Below are 16,845 nucleotides of genomic sequence, written 5' to 3'. Positions count from 1 at the left end.
TCACCAGTTTTTTGTTGTTGTTGTTGTTGTTGTTTTTTAAGCCTGATTACCCAGTAGGTACTTTTTGCTCAACAGCAGTTTACAACCAACTTGGAAAGACTCCATACAGAACTCTGAATAAGCTGCTAGACTGTGGTCACACAGCTGCATTTTAATGAGAACACACACTGCCATGTTAGGGAATAAGGAGTGCATTATCAAGAATACATGTGAGAAACAAACATCTGTTATTGTCCAGGATTCCCGGAGGAACATCATAGATCATGCTGGCTTAAGAACAGCTGTTATTTTGCTGTTGAGCTCACACTGACAACTGAGCAGGAAGAACTTGGCTTTGGGCAGCTACCAGCTCCCAACACTCAACTCCCACTGAGTTTCAAGCTCATCCAGATTTCTCTGGTCTTTCTTTCAAAGGCCCTGCTGCTCAGGTATACGCTGTTCTCAATGAAGTGGGTGACAGAAGGTTTGTTGAACCTTCTAACCTTCTCACTCTGCACCTATTGCAAATCTTCTAGATTTGAAATAAGCAAAGCCTCTATTAATAAAAACTCTCTCATCCCTTCCTGCAGTGCAGGAAATAAAAGCAGTACAGCTTCATTCATCCCACTCAAGTTATGTACTTGCAACCTTAAACTGAGAAGGGAGAAAAGTACCTAATCTTATTCTGAATTGACACAGGGATTTAAAAAGGAACCTGATGGCCTCAAAAAGAAAATGCTGGCTTCCAGCCAACACCAGTAGTTGCTAAACAGTCACTATTGTCACTGCCAGGGGAGCAGCACACAGAACGGGCAGCAGGAAGACAGAATTTTAGAAGTCAGTATTTCCAGTGAGGGGGGTCCTGTGCAGGGAGTGGGATACAGGTTGCTCATGCTTCCCCTTCATCTTTGATGCTTGAAAATCAGTCCTGAACTCTCGAAACATTTATGGTTTTCTTTTAGGCTGTGGAATTGTGGAAGGCTGGTTGTTAATCAGAAACGCACATTGTGTTTGTCACAGATTGCACAACAACATGCAGACAGGACTCTTGAACCAGTTGGAAAGGCACTTTTCTTCCTGAATTCTTCTAAGACTACAAAAACACTTGGAAGAATCACTGCAATCAGCCTAACCAAAAAGGAAAAATGAGTTGGTAATTCAACTCCCTTCAATAACTCCTCCAGAAAAAACAGAAAGGAAAGAAAGAAATTTAGTATTTCTGCTACTTACAGAAAAATCCTTCCATGAAATTTGGACACAGTGAAAAACATGTAAATGATGGAAAGAAACTGCATGGATTCTCCTAATACGCACGCAAGTCCATAAAAGTAGTGTTTACAGAGCAAAAATAAAGACTGTTTAAAAAAAGCATATAGAGAAGCTCTATAATTCTCTATAAAAAGAGAACTTTTATGTCAGATGAAGCCACTGAATGCCAGGACGAGTAATGGAATTAGTGCATTGTTTTCTTTTGTTGCTTGCTTGTTTTTTAACACTATTCTTGTAAAACTTACAATGTTAGGTGGAACAGAAACTCTGACCAAATGCTGACCAAAGCGCTAAATATATTACCTGAAAAGATTATACAACAAATAGAAAGATTTGATTCCTGAGCAGACGTGTTAACAGTCCCAGGCAAGAAGATTCCACGCAGACCATGCTAACCTTCGCATCACCAAAAGCAAATTCACAACCCGCATATGTACTTCTCTGAAAGAGTGGTCAGGCACTGGAATGGGCTGCCCTGGGAGGTGGTGGAGTCACTGACCCCGAGGTGTTCAAGGAACATTTGGATTTTGTGTTGAGGGACATGGTTTAGTGAGAACTAGTGGTGACAGGTGGATGGTTGGACTGGATGATCTTGTAAGTCTTTTCAACCTTGGTGATTCTGGGATTTTCTGTGATATAGTAGACAATTGGAGAACACTAGTTTATGACATGGTACAGACAAAGAATAGCAGGGAATGGTGAACCACAGAATCACAGAACTGTGTGGGTTGGAAGAGACCTTAGAAGACCATCCACTTCCAGTCCTCTGTCATGGGTCAGGGACACCTCCATTGGATCAGATTGCCCCAAGCCCCATCCATCCCACCCAGCCTTTAACACCCCCAGGGATGGGGCACCCACAGCTTCTCTGGGCAGCCATTCCTCGCTGCCCTCTGAGCAAAACATTCCCTCTTAAAAATGCACACAGGACTCACTGCCCTATTTAACATTGCCCTTACCTTTGTCAAATTAAAACAAAAGTTGGCAGTGCTAAGACTGGACACTGAACCGGGAGTCTACAAATAGCAAATATAATTCAGCTATATCAGCCAACAATTGTAAGACTGAAAAGTAGCTTGAAAGAAGTGATGAGCCTCCAATCCAAAAAACACAAAACCCCACAAAAAGAAAGTGATTCTTCCCAAGCATAGCCACAAATATGCTCCTCATCTCAATATTTTATTTTTCATCTCCTCTTATTTTTCTGGGACAAGTGCTTTGATTGCACTTAGAAAAAGTAACAGAGTAGAGTCCAGAGGGAAAAGAAACCTCTAAACACTATGAATAGAAGCAGAAGTTGTTTTCTGTGAAAAAAGACACCTGAGGAAGTGGTACAGGAGAAATAACAGGTATCAAAAAGCTATGCCTATTTCAAAGGTGGGCAAGAAAAAAAAAAACTGTATAGGGTATAGTATGGATCTACTGCAAGGTGAAAGCACCAGAAATGGCCCAGTACCAACTTGCATTCCCTGGAGACCAATGAGATAATTCATCATATCCTTTTGCCTTACAAAATCTGCAAAACAGAGTGGAAAGCAGGACTAGCACAGGCCAGCTCTGAGGCAAAAACCAGGAAAGAAATGTGGCAGAATACACATCTCTGTTCCTAAATTACTTTTGGATTCATTCTTGTCACGCATATTTGTCCGCTGCTTTGTGATATGGGTAATAGCAGGTAAGTAAGCACAGCCATGACAGCAACCAAAAAAGAATAAGTATCTTTATACTTCTTTAGCGTAGTATTCTGAGCTACACAGAATAGTACCTACTTTATGCTTCTGAAGGGAATGTCTTCACTTAAAAGTGAGGAAAGAATTCTGAAAACAGCCTTGAATCACCAGGAGGAATGCTGGACCACAGGAGCAGAATTCACACTGCATGCAAAAGGAGGCTTCTGCACAAAGGCACTGTAGTGTGCACACAGCCTGCTTCAGGGTGCAAGAGATGCTGTGCTTCCTAGGCTACAGCCTGGAGTGACCAGAGCAAGGAGAATGTGCTCAGTGACAGAACGGGGTAATGGCAGGGCAGAGAGAGAAAGAATTTTGTTCAGACTACGTTAAATCAATGAAAGATATCCAGTGAGATCTGTCACGGTCTACTTTCATGCTAATTCATCATACAGAGCTGTCTGCAATACAAAGCAACGCTCACTTGGGCTAAGTAAGGCAGTGGAACTGCCAGGAGACGCACAGCCACACACAGGGACACAGACCAGCCCCACACCCCTTCCACATTCACCACAACAGCTATTCCAGGACCTCACAAACCTTCAATCGCATCTTCCTTTAAGAATAAAGTTGACAAAAAGTAACCAAATGTTTGTGACAAAGAACTACATTCACAAGGCCTTAACTTTCATTCTCATTTAAAAATACTCGAGTTTAATTCTGCTTGCACACTGGGCTGTGGTTACTGGGATGGTGACAAACACCCCGTGAGGGCTGGGGCGAGTCCTTGGAACAAGGTGGGTTTCAGAAGCCTAATTCCAACTTCCACTGTGGTTTTATATTCTGTAATATGATTAAAGTTCTACTTCAGTGTTTTTAGTGAGACAAACCAACTCTTGAAATCCAACACATGGAATCCTACTGCACGAAAAATAACTGCGTCCAGTCAGTTTAAAAAACATTTCTGACTTTCACAGTCAACACTGTGTGTCTATTTCACACTCCAGAAAGCGTGACATGAAAAACTGAACATGAGCCAGCAGTGTGCTGCAGCTCGCAAGGCCAGTGGTGTCCTGGGCTCCATTAGAAGAGGGGTGGCCAGCAGGGACAGGGAGGTGATTGTCCCTCTCTACTCCGCTCTTGTGAGGCCCCATCTGGAGTACTGTGTCCAGGTCTGGAGTCCCCAGCATAAGAAAGACAGGGAGCTGCTGGAGAGGGTCCAGAGGAGAGCCACTAGCATGATCAGAGGGCTGGAGCACTTCCCTACAAAGTCAAGCTTGTTTAGCCTGGAGAAGGCTGTGTGTGAGGAGACTTCAATTGCAGCCTTCCTGTATTTAAAAGGGGATTATAAAAAGGAGGGGAATCAACTTTTTACTCAGGTGATAGGACAGGGGGCATGGCTTTAAGCTCAAGGAGAAAAGGTTTAGCATGGATATCAGGGGGAAGTTCTTTACAGAGAGAGTGGTGAGATGCTGGCACAGGCTGCCCAGAGAGGCTGTGGATGCTCCATCCCTGGAGGTGTTCCAGGATGTGTTGGACAGGCTCTGGGAAGCCTAGTCTAGTACCAGATCGGACATTGGTGGCCCTGCCTGTGGCAGAGGGTTGGAACTTGTTGATCCTTGGTTCCCTTCCAACCCAAGTCATTCTATGATTCTGTTAAGACATACAGCTTAATTCTAGAAAAATGCTGTTTGTGGAAAATATTTATACTCACTTTGAAAACTTGAACCTTATTTAAGTTATCTAAGCTCTTGTGCCTCTTTCTTGGGATCCTCCATAAGGGACACGTGAAAAATATTCACCAGGAATTTGCTTATTCAAAACCCTCTGCAACTCTCCTAAGACTTACTTTCCAAAACCTCAGCACAAAAGGCAGATTGAAGCAAGCATTGCTGTTCTGACTGTACCTAAGGAACAGCACATAACAGCATTAAACTCAGCTGCTGGAGTGCTCCAAGGCTTCCACAACCCACTTGCCACATGATAACAGGCAACAGCCACAGGCTTCATAGGTTCCATATGGACAGCTGTGGCAGCGGGGTTGGGAGACAGCACTGATCACACAAGAATGTACTTTGCTTCTCAAAATTCACTACAGTGTATCAAATACTTAAAAAATCTGAACACTGAAGGAAATTTTCTATAATAATTCTTTTAATAGTCGAAGCATAAAACAACACCAGGAAACACTTGAAAAGAAATGATGTATTAATGCACTCATTTCCTAAGACAGCTCTTTCCAGCATAAGCTTAACATTTCTTTGTGCTTACTGGCATGCAGGGGAATAAAAACACGTGCGTGATGTTCAGCTGTGCTCTCCTCCCAGTAATTTAATACGCTTTACTAAAGCAGAATTCCCAGTCCTCTTTTGCAGAGAGGAAAGTATACCTGTAAGGAACCCTCCTAAAACCATCTTGGTTCTGCAAGTATTCCAGCCTACAGTCCTTCCAAATCTAACTGATGTTTCCCCACATCATTTTCTGATCACCCAGAGCTCTGGGAAACACCAGGGCAGGATGATGTGAATGAGCTCAGCTGTAGCATGGATTCTCCAAGGAGCCATGGGTACCTCTGCAGCTCCGGGCTGCACAGGAAGGAACACGTGCAGAGACCTGGTTGCCTTTTATCACTGCCAGCACAGGAAGCACGGGGCATTTCTGGGATTATGCCTTTTCCCACTGAGCCTTGGGAGCATTTGAAAAACAGCCCATGCCTGTGGCAAATGTCAGTCTTTTCCCAGTTATTCCTGTCAGCTTGCAAAGAACTATTTTTAAGAATTTCTAGACTTCGTGCTGCAAGGAAAAAGCTTTCCCAAAAACTCAGTATAAACAATGACAGGAAAATGATCCAATTCTATTAAAAAAGCTTCACTGCATCTCAACACTTCCGCATGGCTTTGGCTGTAAGAAATAGTTCAGACTGAACCCATTTCTCTGAAACAAAGCCCTGAAAATAGGACTGCGTTGTGGTTTCAGCCAGCTAAGACAGATTGCAAGCTGAACTGATCGGAAGAACCAAACTTCTGAGGGAGCCCGTACTACCTCAGCTCTCCCTTCTGGCAAAACCCGCTGACACTCGAGCTCTGGGCACTCCTCCAAAGGACTGCTGAAGTGATTAATAGGCAGGAGTGATGTAGAGATTCCACTGAGAGTTCCATCTTCTGTATTTCACTGCAGGAAGACAGCTCATTTGAAAACCTCCACTGTGTTCAAGGAAGCTTGTGCGAACCCTATAAAAGAGAAGTCCCTCTACAATTAGGTAGCAAACTGGGATCCACACTGTTCCACTATTAGGTGGCATATTGCATTGTGTTATCTGAACTTGGCCGGCTGTTTTCTCAGAGAGTTCACCTTACTGCATCATTTAGAGATTTAAATTCAGTAAAGAAGCATTAGCCAAGGCAGACAGCACACACAAGGAAACCCCCTGCTTAAAGGAGATAAAGCAAAACACTGAACTACCAAAACTTCACTATCCTGTGTTAAGTTACTAACATATGACTTCAGATGTTTTTAGAAGCTCCACAGCATTTTAATTCGCACATTCAAACTGAAGTTGTAATTTTTCTATCCCTGAATGGAGCAGTTGCGTTAGCATGATCTATTGCTACAAATGCGTCAAGTGAAAATGTGCAGGACAACACAGCTGGCAGAACACCAGCAATCACAGTGAGTGATGAACTGGCCAAGGAGTTAGCCTAGGATGCATTATAAAAGCATGGCCAGCAAGGAGCAATGGCCTGGAACTGGAACATAGTAAGTGCCATACAAACATGCAGAAGAACTTCCTTATGATAAAGATGATGGAGCACTGGAGGAGGCTGCCCAGAGAGGTTGTGGAGACTCTTTCTATGCAGATATTTTAGGACATCCAACTGGATGTCTAACTCTGCTACCTATTGTAGGGAACCTGCTTTAGCAGGGGGTTGGACTCAATCATTCTTCACAAGGAGAGTAGTTAGGCCCTGGAACGGGCTGCCCAGGGAGGTTGTGGATGCCCCGTCCTTGGACGTGTTCAAGGCCAGGTTGGGGTCCTGGGCAACCTGATCTGAATGTGTATGTTTGGTGGCCCTGCTAGGCAGGGGAGTTGGAACTACATGATCCTTGAGGTCCCTTCCAACCCGGGTGATTCTGTGATACTGTGATCTCATGAGGTCCCTTCCAACCCCTGTAATTCTGTGATTTCATTAATGAGAACATCTCCATTAATGTGAAAATATGTCATGAGGAAGCAGTCTGACTTTTGGTTTGAAGTCTAGGAAACACGTCTCAGTGCAAAAACAGAAAGGCATTTATAATTAGCACATCCCACAAATAACATGGTGTTTAACAGTACGAAAGGAGCTCAGCAATAATTCCTAACAGCAATAATTCCTAACGGAAGTAACCTCACGTTTGTCCAACAGGCCACAACATTCTCAGTTCTTGAAAACAAACACAAACAGAATAAGGAAACAAAACACGAAGACACCAGGAAACAGAACTCATACCCTGAGAACCCTCCTGCTTAGGAGCATAACTCCCAGGTGACTGGATTTGCTGCTATCCTCTTACTCATTTAGCATTTAGGTTCCAGTATTTTTGTGCGTGCACTGTCAGAATAAGTGTATTAAAAATTCTCATCTAACCCTGAATTTCTTCTCAAGTCTTCCTTCGAACGCATGCAGCTTTTATCCATCTTACCTTGCTGTGTGATTACAAAGGTAACGTCCCTACAGAAAGCTACAATTTAAGAACAATTTCTAAGAACATTTTTACAGCACTCCAGTTAATTAAGTGTTACATTGGGATCAATCAGCAGGGCTGCAAAAAGAGCCAAGGGCTTCTTAGTGAAAAAAAAACAGCTATTAAATACAGTTCAAAACTGACCTAACTGTAACATACAACATATGCCAATCTTCGTATGAAGATTGGTATGTCATACTAATCTTCTCACCAATTCCTTCTTCACAAGCAGTTCAGCTTTCAAGTCAACACAGTAAGTGCTTGAGTTGTCCTCCATACAACCTTCTGCAAGCTTTCAAAAGAACTAATATTCATGTTAATGTAAACAAATTACAACAACTTCTTTTGTAAGAACTCTTAAAGCTTGCTACATAGCTATGCATGTCAACCTACCAAATACAACACATATCTTGCACTAAAGAAGAAAAGAAAGTTTTCCCACCTCCAAACCTTTTTTGCAACCTTTTCTTCAGGAGACTGTAGATGCCAACTCTATCAGTGCTACACAATTTTACCGCCAGCATTCCAATAGTTCAGCTGATTTGTTCAAGAAACTGACAGACACATTTAAGTCTCATTTCAGTTGAATCTGCATTCAGTTCCGACTAGGAATTTAAGGTCTTATCATAAGATGCCTGTAAATAGCTGGCACAAAGAATTGGCTGACTGCTCGGTTCTCATTACATGCATACTTCCTTAGCAGCAGGAAGCCCTGTACCACAGCACAACAAGGGTACAAAGAGGAATAACCCTCCCACCTTCAGCAGCTTCCTACAGAAAAGGTTCAGGCACACTGGGGGTGGGAGGAGGAGGACAGGCTGCTTTATTGTAGCTGTTCTGCAAGATGTCATCTGCATGTGCACTCAGCACAGGCATTTACAGAGCCCACAGAACCACTGCTGGATTCAGCAGCACAACCACAGGTCAGCTGGGAATGTACCCAAAACCCTGAATCATGATGCAAGCATCTTGCTGAACGGCATCCAGAACCAAGAGGAAGACTGCTCAGTCTTGTTACGTCCCAATGATTTCAGCTGCTCATACGGCATAACCACAAGTAGTTTCACTGATGTTAGGCAGAGATGTACCCATATATACAGATGTACAGAGCAGTTTGAACAGTATCCTCATTTCAGTCACCAACAGCAAGGAGAAAAACCTGCAGCACTAGAGAGGAGGTCTGCTGAGAAGCTGAGCCCAAAGCAACTCAGAGAAGTAGGATGAGCTTTCCACTCCATTCCAGCAGAGCTGGAGCATTTTTGCTCATTTCTAAACTCCAAACTGATGACAGACAGAGGTAAGAATTGTCTTCAAAGACTCCCTTTCTTCTTCCCTCAGCCAGGAGAGGAAAGCACAGCACAGACCATCACCCAGACAGACCTAGCTCTGAAGTCAAATGCTGACAGTCCCGAATGTGATGCTGACACTGTCAGTATCATACCTGAATTGAGTCACCACTTGAGTGACGCTAATTGGAGCAGGCCCTTCAGCAGAAACAGAAATCAAAGCAGAGACTTGTCCTACTTGCCTCTCCTACAGCACACTTAAATTTTGATGGGGAAGTCAAAACCTGAGGGGTATGATGGAATAAAAACAGATGCCAGAGTAGCAGCATTACCACAAACAAGCCATGGAAGCACAGAAGGAAGTGCCTAAGCATGACTTGAGATTTTCTCCTCAGAGAACACCCCACAGGCAGGAGGTTCCACTCCAGCTCAGTAACGCATCTGAAATCAACCCAAGCTTCAGAGCTGTACGAGAGGCAGAGCCAGTGACCATTGGCAGCAACTCCACAGCTCCTTCATTTCAGAGCTTCTGCCTTACTGCACATTACACCCCCAAACAGCAAAAAGCATGCTGAAAGCAGGAGCTGAAACAGACAATACAGATACTGTATAGCCCAGACAAATTAGAAACGTTAGGAACTAAGTAGATATCACCTCAGCCCCCTTCTTTGAAGAACATTTAGTTCGTGAACTTTTTCAGGGAGAATTAACATGGTTAAACGATCTGTTGCTGTTAAAACTTCTTCCCAACATCCTTCACCACTCCCTTGCTGTTGGCTTCACTGTACGCAGAATGAGGCATCACATTCCAAAGATCATCAGTCAAATATTTGGACAGGGTTCACATAATAGTCAGACTCCAACTGCACACTGCCTTTACCACACTGCTGAGCTGTATTACGTCCTGTCCCCGCTTGCCCCCGCAGCAAAGTCAGCTGTGGCTGCTATGGCTCTTATCAGTTATTTGTTGCCCATGGAGCTGAAACAGAGGCATTGCCCAGCAAGGCTCACAGAGAACTACTTGATGCTGAAAAGCAGGAGCCTAACAAATCCTCTAATAAAAAGCATAGCTGTGTATGTTCAAGAAGCATTGCAACTAAAATCCAGCTTGGAGGCCAAATTACCTTCCTGAAACATCTGTGGAACTCAAACTTGCTACTTCTTTCATTTACGTGACTTTCTTTAGTAACTGTGACTCAACTTCAATCACAGTTGAATTATTATGTGATGACATGAGCTCAGTGTGAAACATGCTGACGTTGGATATGTGAGCAATAAAAGGGCATTGGTTTCCTCTCTCACCAGAAGTCTAACAATAAATTTCTCTTTTTCCCAGAAACAGGCGTGAACTTATATAGAAATACACTATGTGCAGAGACTTTTGGAAGTGTAGAATCCCTGTTATTCAGCAGGCAAGATGAGGATACCCTTCACTAGTTATGTTAGTTTGTAATTGGCAAATACAGCAGCCACAAGGTTTTAAGGAGTGCTCCCATAAAAAAAAAAAAAAAGTCATTATGTTTCCAGGCTTAAGCACAAAACCACCCTTCTGATATCAGTACATCCATGCAGTAACATATATACTACAGCTGAGTTTATTTAAGTATGTAGCTGACATGAAGAAAAAAAAAAAAAAAAAAAAAAAAAAAAGAGAAGATGGAGGGGGAAATAAAGGTATCAAGTAGAAAATACATTTCTATTAACTGCAGAAAACACGCTTAGAACTATTTTCACTCCTTCTTCAAGGCTGTGTCTGGAAGCCAAGGAATGTGCTAGTTATAAAGAGGCTATTTATGATGGAGTTCAATAGCATTTTAAGAGCCAGAAAGAAGTAGTCTCATGAAAGATACAAACTAGTACTAAGACCTCAACTGCAATAGCCCTAGCAATCACCACCAGGATACTTATAAATAGGCAAAGAAACTTTACAATGCTAGTTGTGGATATCTGTTCCACCTGTCTATTTCTGGTTAAGAAATGCATCCCTGTTTGAAAGAGCTCACCTTTCCATCAGACTATGCAGAAAGAACAGGGAATGTAGGAGCCAACACCATTCTCAGAGCAGAAAGCCATAAAGAAACTACTCAGACAAAAGCAGGCATCCACAACCTCTCTGGGCAGCCTGTGCCAGCACCTCACCACTCTCTGTAAAGAATTTCCCCCTGACGTCCAACCTAAATCTTCCCTCCCTCAACTTCAAACCATTTCCCCTTATCCTGCTGTTATCTACCCTTTCAAAGTGTTGATTCCCATCCTGTTTATAGGCTCCCTTTAGGTACTAAAAGACTGCAATGAGGTCACCCCACAGACTTTTCTCCAGGCTGAACAAGCCCAGCTCCCTCAGCCTGTCTTTGTAGGGAAAGTGCTCCAGCCCTCCGATGGTCTTCATGGCTCTCCTCTGGACCCTCTCCAGCAGCTCCCTGTCTTGTGTTGGGGGCTCCAGACCTGGATGCAGTACTCCAGATAGGGCCTCACAAGAGCAGAGTAGAGAGGGACAATCACCTCCCTGTCCCTGCTGGCCACCCCTCTTCTGATGGAGCCCAGGATTAATTAATTAATTAACGGGATATCTCAGAAATTCTTCCATGTTGCAGACCTCATGAGGCATACACTCAATTGCAAAGAAATCTACAAAGCCTCCCTCCATGCTCATACTCTGCAGGCAGCCTCTCAATCTGCTCCTTTGTCAAACACTGCCCTTCTACAGCACCAAATTTCAAAAACCATAAAGCTACTCAAGGCAACAAGTAAAATAAATCTGGTTCAGGCAAGCACCTTGTCAGTCAAGGTGCTGATCATGTTTTTCAAGTAAACCTCAATTGTTATTGCTTTCCAGAGCTGCATGTTTACAATCCAGAAGGTAGAACAAGACCGCTTGTTTGGTAAACAACAGCCAAAGCCTCTATTTGGGATACAAACAACTTTATTCAACACACCCAGTTCTGGATGACAGGTTTACTTCCAGGAATTTCAGAAATGTACAGGAATACTTTCAGATCTAACCTCAAGATTCTTATCTGCAATTCTCATCTCTGGAGTAAGTGACATAGCAAGAAGAGCCCGTTTCCTTTCTTGGGAAAGGAAGCTGTTCTCATCCGAGCCCTGAAGAAGTGTTTGACTCAGTGCCAATTGCAAAGAGCGTGTGAATTTTCATAAGAATTCAGGCCAGACTGGGGTTTAAGAGAAACCCCGGGAAAAAAAATCCCAAACAAACCATTTGATGGAAAGGATTTCACCAGTAGAGTTTCTTAACAATAAAAAACCGTCGCAAAAACACAACAACACACACAGCTCTGCGTTAGTCCTGTCAGACATATTCATTAATGACTTATCACTAAAAGCAGATTATGCTAATAGACTTTCTGATGACAAAGCTAGAAAGCAATCAATAAAGCAGATGAAAATATTACAAGAAGCAATGAAGCAATGACTATTGAGACAATAGAAAGTACACTAAGGTTTGAAGACACTGATCACTAACAGTGATGGTGGCCGTGTGACTAAGAACCAAATAAGCTGAGTGACAGTTTGTAACTGCTTTAGCTGTCACACAAAGAAATGGGGCACGGGACATCCAGCGATGAATGAGCTATGGCAGTAACCAAAGAATGTAAGCAATTAATGAAACAACCTTAGCGCTCATCAGCACAAGATGTAACATTTTCTCAGGAAGAGGAAGCAGCATTTTCATTTTCAGATACAGTCATCAATTCATTTCAGTCTAACGCTCCCATTTTAAGCACTGCCAGTCTACTATGTTTTCTCTGACAACAATTCTTTTTGATTTTAGATACCTTAGAACTGCCTCATTTTAACCTCATTTAGAAAGTGGCTGCAGGGTAAACAAGCTCCCAACAGTATGTTACTGCTTAACAAGTGCTTGTGGAGAATGACTTTAACCCTCAGAGATGAAACAGTAACCCACAGCAGGAATGCTAGGTGCTCACAGACAACGGCTCAATAGCAGCACCCTTAAGGTATCATACCTGGCCATTCAACTATTCATTTTCTAGCAGTGTTTATTTTCTTTGTTAAAGAAGTAGGATCTCATTAATTCACCTGAAATTTCTGTTTTTATCTTTAAGCAATATTAACGTTAAAATAAAAGCTACATGCTGCCCTCTGCTTAGAGACATTTCAGGATAAATTGTGCTTTTGCTAAAACTTGTCCTGCCAACCAGATCCCAGCTGAGCTACCAGATGTGTGGGACAAGCTGCAGAAAACATTCCTGAGCAACATCGGGCTTTGAGCTTCATCAAAAGGAGAGGCCCGACCTGAAGGCAGCTTAGAGGAGCTCTTTGTGTCAGAGGTGCAAACTGCCCCATCCGCCTCTTCTCTCGCAGAGCAGGGAGCAGCTGCTCCTCATAGGCTGGGAGGGCGACTGAGGAAAGCAGTATCTTAAATCATTGTATTGCAAACATCTGAGGCTCACATGCACTCAACAGGACTGAACAAAACGCTCCCAACAAGCAACAACTGGTTTGACAATGCAACCCTTAAATCTCAAACCCCAAGAGAAGTTACTTGACATTGGCCAGGTTGCTATCTCGATTGTTTTGGGTTGTTTTTTTCTTCCCCTTTGAGAAAAATCCTAAGGATCTGAACAAATTTCGGCAAGAGCCTCACAGACTAGAGATAGCCACAGAACAGCACTTTGCTTGCAGAGTGCATATGGAACCCATCCACTAGATGTCAGTGTTCTCTTGGGCAGAGGAAACACTGGAAGCCAACGAAAAGAAGGCGACCTACAGTTCCTGCTCATCAGCTCAATTGTTAAGAGGAAATCCTTACAAAGCATCCCCTACGGTGACCTGTGCCCCCACTGAAGCAGCAGCAGCAAAAGTAATATTTGTGGCTGTCACACAGAACAATAACACAGCCCTGGTCCCAAGGTTCAGCCAAAAAAGCACTTACTCCTATGAATCAGTTTTGTTCCATCAACTCAATCAGATTATTGGAATAATACACACTGAAACTGAACCATTTACTGAGAACTGTCTCTGCAGAGCTCCTTGCTGCAAAACCTAAGTCTCAAAACCATCAAGACAGACTCAAAATCGTTACTTTCCAAAGGACGTATCTGTGGAGGGACACAAAGAACAAATGGGGGCCTGGGGCATCTCTCTTATTGGGAAAGGCTGAGAGACCTGGGGCTGTTCAGCCTGGAGAAGAGAAGGCTGGGGGTGGAGACAGATCTCATCAATGCTTACAAATAGCTAACCAGCAGGAGGCAAGTGGATGAGGCCAGGCTCTTTTCAGTGATGTGCAGTAACAGAACAAGATGCAATGGGCAAAAACTGCAACTCAGTAAGTTCCACACAAATGTAATGAAAAAGCTCCTGTGAGGGTGCCAGAGCACTGAAATACATGACCAGAGAGGTTGTGGAGTCTTCTTCCATGGAGATATTTGAGACCTACTTAGACATTTTCCTGTGTGATCTACTGTCTCAGGAACCTGCTTTAGCACAGGTTGGACTAGATATCTCCAGTGGTCCCTTCCAACCCCTAGGATTATGAGGAGATTTTGAAGATCATGAGCTGCTTCAGAGAACACAATGGAGGAAATGTACATATCAAAAGATATTAAGGCACTCAGAATTGGCGATAGAAAGGCTGCACTTCTGCTTCCCAGTTCTTAACAAAAAAAAAAAAAAAAAGTAACCAAAGTTCACGAAAGCTAAACCAACATACAGAACACTTTTGGACCAAAAAAAAAAAAAAAAAAAAGAAAGAAAAGAATAGTACTTCTCTAAGCCTAAATGAAGCCAGGCCTAAAGGCTTAGGCTCAGAAACAATAGATTAAATGCTCATAGCAGAGTGAAATTCTCTGTAATAGACATAGAAACACCACACCTACGGAGGGAGAGAGCAGAAGTCAAAGTTCAGACACATGTGCCTGCTGCAGGAAGAAAGGGTGGGTGAGTGCTTCTATGAGTTTGAGCTAAACCTAGATACTCATAAAAACTGTATGTGTGAGCCTAGGAGAACACCAATATAAAAGGAATCTTCTACTCTGGATTGATTGGGAAACTAATGGCAACAGGGGAACTGACAAGGGACTGACAGGCCAAAGGGGAAGCAGTTTCAGTACAAAAGCAGAGGCAAGCAAGGTTGGTTAAGGTCTGAAGGGAAGTCAAGCTGAGATTCTGTAACATACATGAGCACAGCTGGGACTGCATAAGACCTCCGTTATTAAGGAACCAATCACAACACTGACAGCAAGCACAAGATACGTGGTAGTTCTCATGAAGGAGACAGGGAAGGCTATGAAGCTTAGAAAACAAGAAATTCATTTTAGAACCATAACACGTGCCAAATTAGAAAGTACCCAATGAGTCACAAAATACAGATTTCTCCACAGCAGTTTCCCAGACACACCTCTCACTCAGTCTCCCAGCAGGAAAGCCATCCGGGTCTGCACTCGAGCAGGTGCAGCACCTGGCTGAAGTCACAGCCAGAAGAACCAGTGGCACTGATATGTCCTTGCCAGACAGGCAAAGCACATTCACCACAACTTTTTCCTTTAAAATGGGAACTAAAAAAAAATAAAATAAAAAAGAGGAAGTAGAACAAAAAGAAATTACACAGCGGTAAAAGAGTAAAGCATTTATAAGTAAGGCAAAGATGGGCTGTGAAGCAGTATCAGTGCAGGAACTCAACGTGCCCTGAGAGAAATGGGGAGGATGATTTTTTTCCTTTTTGTCTCTCTCATTATCCACTGGTCAGAATAAAGAAATAAGGCATTAGGCTGGAACATACTATGACATTTTTTAATATTCTGAAAGAAACCCTATAATACCTTAAGGTCCTAAAATTCCTCTAAATCATCTTTCTCCCCAGTTAAGAATACATCTGCTGCATTATGTGACATTGTGCTTTCCTGGCAGCTTTACACCATCTCCTCCATGCTCCTGCTCTGTCCCAAGTATCATGGCATGCCACAGTCTTCAGATCACTTCAGCTGTTCATTCCTTCATGTTTTTAAGAAACCACATCTCCTACAAACTCACATTTGCCTGAGCAAGTCTTCAATAGTTTTACCTCTTGGCTCATAGGCTGAGAGTACAAAGGAACCTCTCAACTGTGCTCAGTAAGGAAATAATGTGAGGCTTTTCTACCCTTGTGCACATATATACAATGAGAACACTCTGCTTGCTGTTCTGTCTTTGTCCAAAGTTAATTATTTTGATAATTTAAATGAACAAGTGGCCCACTAAAGCAATAACAGCAATAAGGAGAGCATCCCAACCAAGTCCCAAGTCCAACAACATTTCCTACAAGTTTTATTTATGCTGTATCTGCAACTATTTCCTTTCTGGTTTAATAATTAGTAAGTTAGAATTAATAATTCTGTATTAAGTATTTAAACACTATGAAAACCCTGTGAATCACAAACACTAATGGATTAATGGGATTTGATACAACTGTTCAGTTTCTTTAGATATTATCAAAAATATAAGATCGCAAAAGCGGATTCTAGGCCTTTACATTTCATAGGCAAATTACAGCTATAACACCTGAAAGAAAGTAAATATTTTGTGTTCAATTCTTATGGCTCAGTTCAGACTTAGGCCAAGTTTCATCTGGCTACAGCTGGAAGTGCCCAGTGTGCACTCATCTGCCATTCTCCAAGGTAGATTAGGGGAGCTAACACATGGAATCCAGGGAAGAACAGTTTTTGGTTATCGATATGATTCTAAAATGTGGACATAGGTATATTTTACTTCTGCAGTTCTGGAGGTGTTAAAGCTTGCAGTGAGCCATGCTGCTTCTTCAAGACTGCCAACCCCCTTCACAATCAATGAACTGCCATTAGAATGGAGCTCCATCCCCACCAGCTGCAGACAAAGGGCAGTCTGACTGCTTTTACTGTCTGGGAAGCAACAGTTAACACAAGGAACAACAGCTTCTTATACAG

At 42.8% G+C, this 16,845-nt stretch overlaps 1 protein-coding gene across 1 annotated transcript in view; it reads right to left on the bottom strand.

Moving 5' to 3' along the window:
- The window catches only part of PTPN12 (protein tyrosine phosphatase non-receptor type 12), a 69,701-nt gene that overhangs the window by 39,089 nt on the left and 13,767 nt on the right, over positions 1 to 16,845 (bottom strand). The window lies entirely within an intron of this gene.

This window comes from Tympanuchus pallidicinctus, unplaced genomic scaffold (genome assembly GCF_026119805.1).
Source record: "Tympanuchus pallidicinctus isolate F22 unplaced genomic scaffold, pur_lepc_1.0 scaffold19, whole genome shotgun sequence".
NCBI lineage: Eukaryota > Metazoa > Chordata > Aves > Galliformes > Phasianidae > Tympanuchus > Tympanuchus pallidicinctus.
Note: the sequence above shows the minus strand (reverse complement) of the source record. Positions and strands in the feature narration are given on the sequence as shown.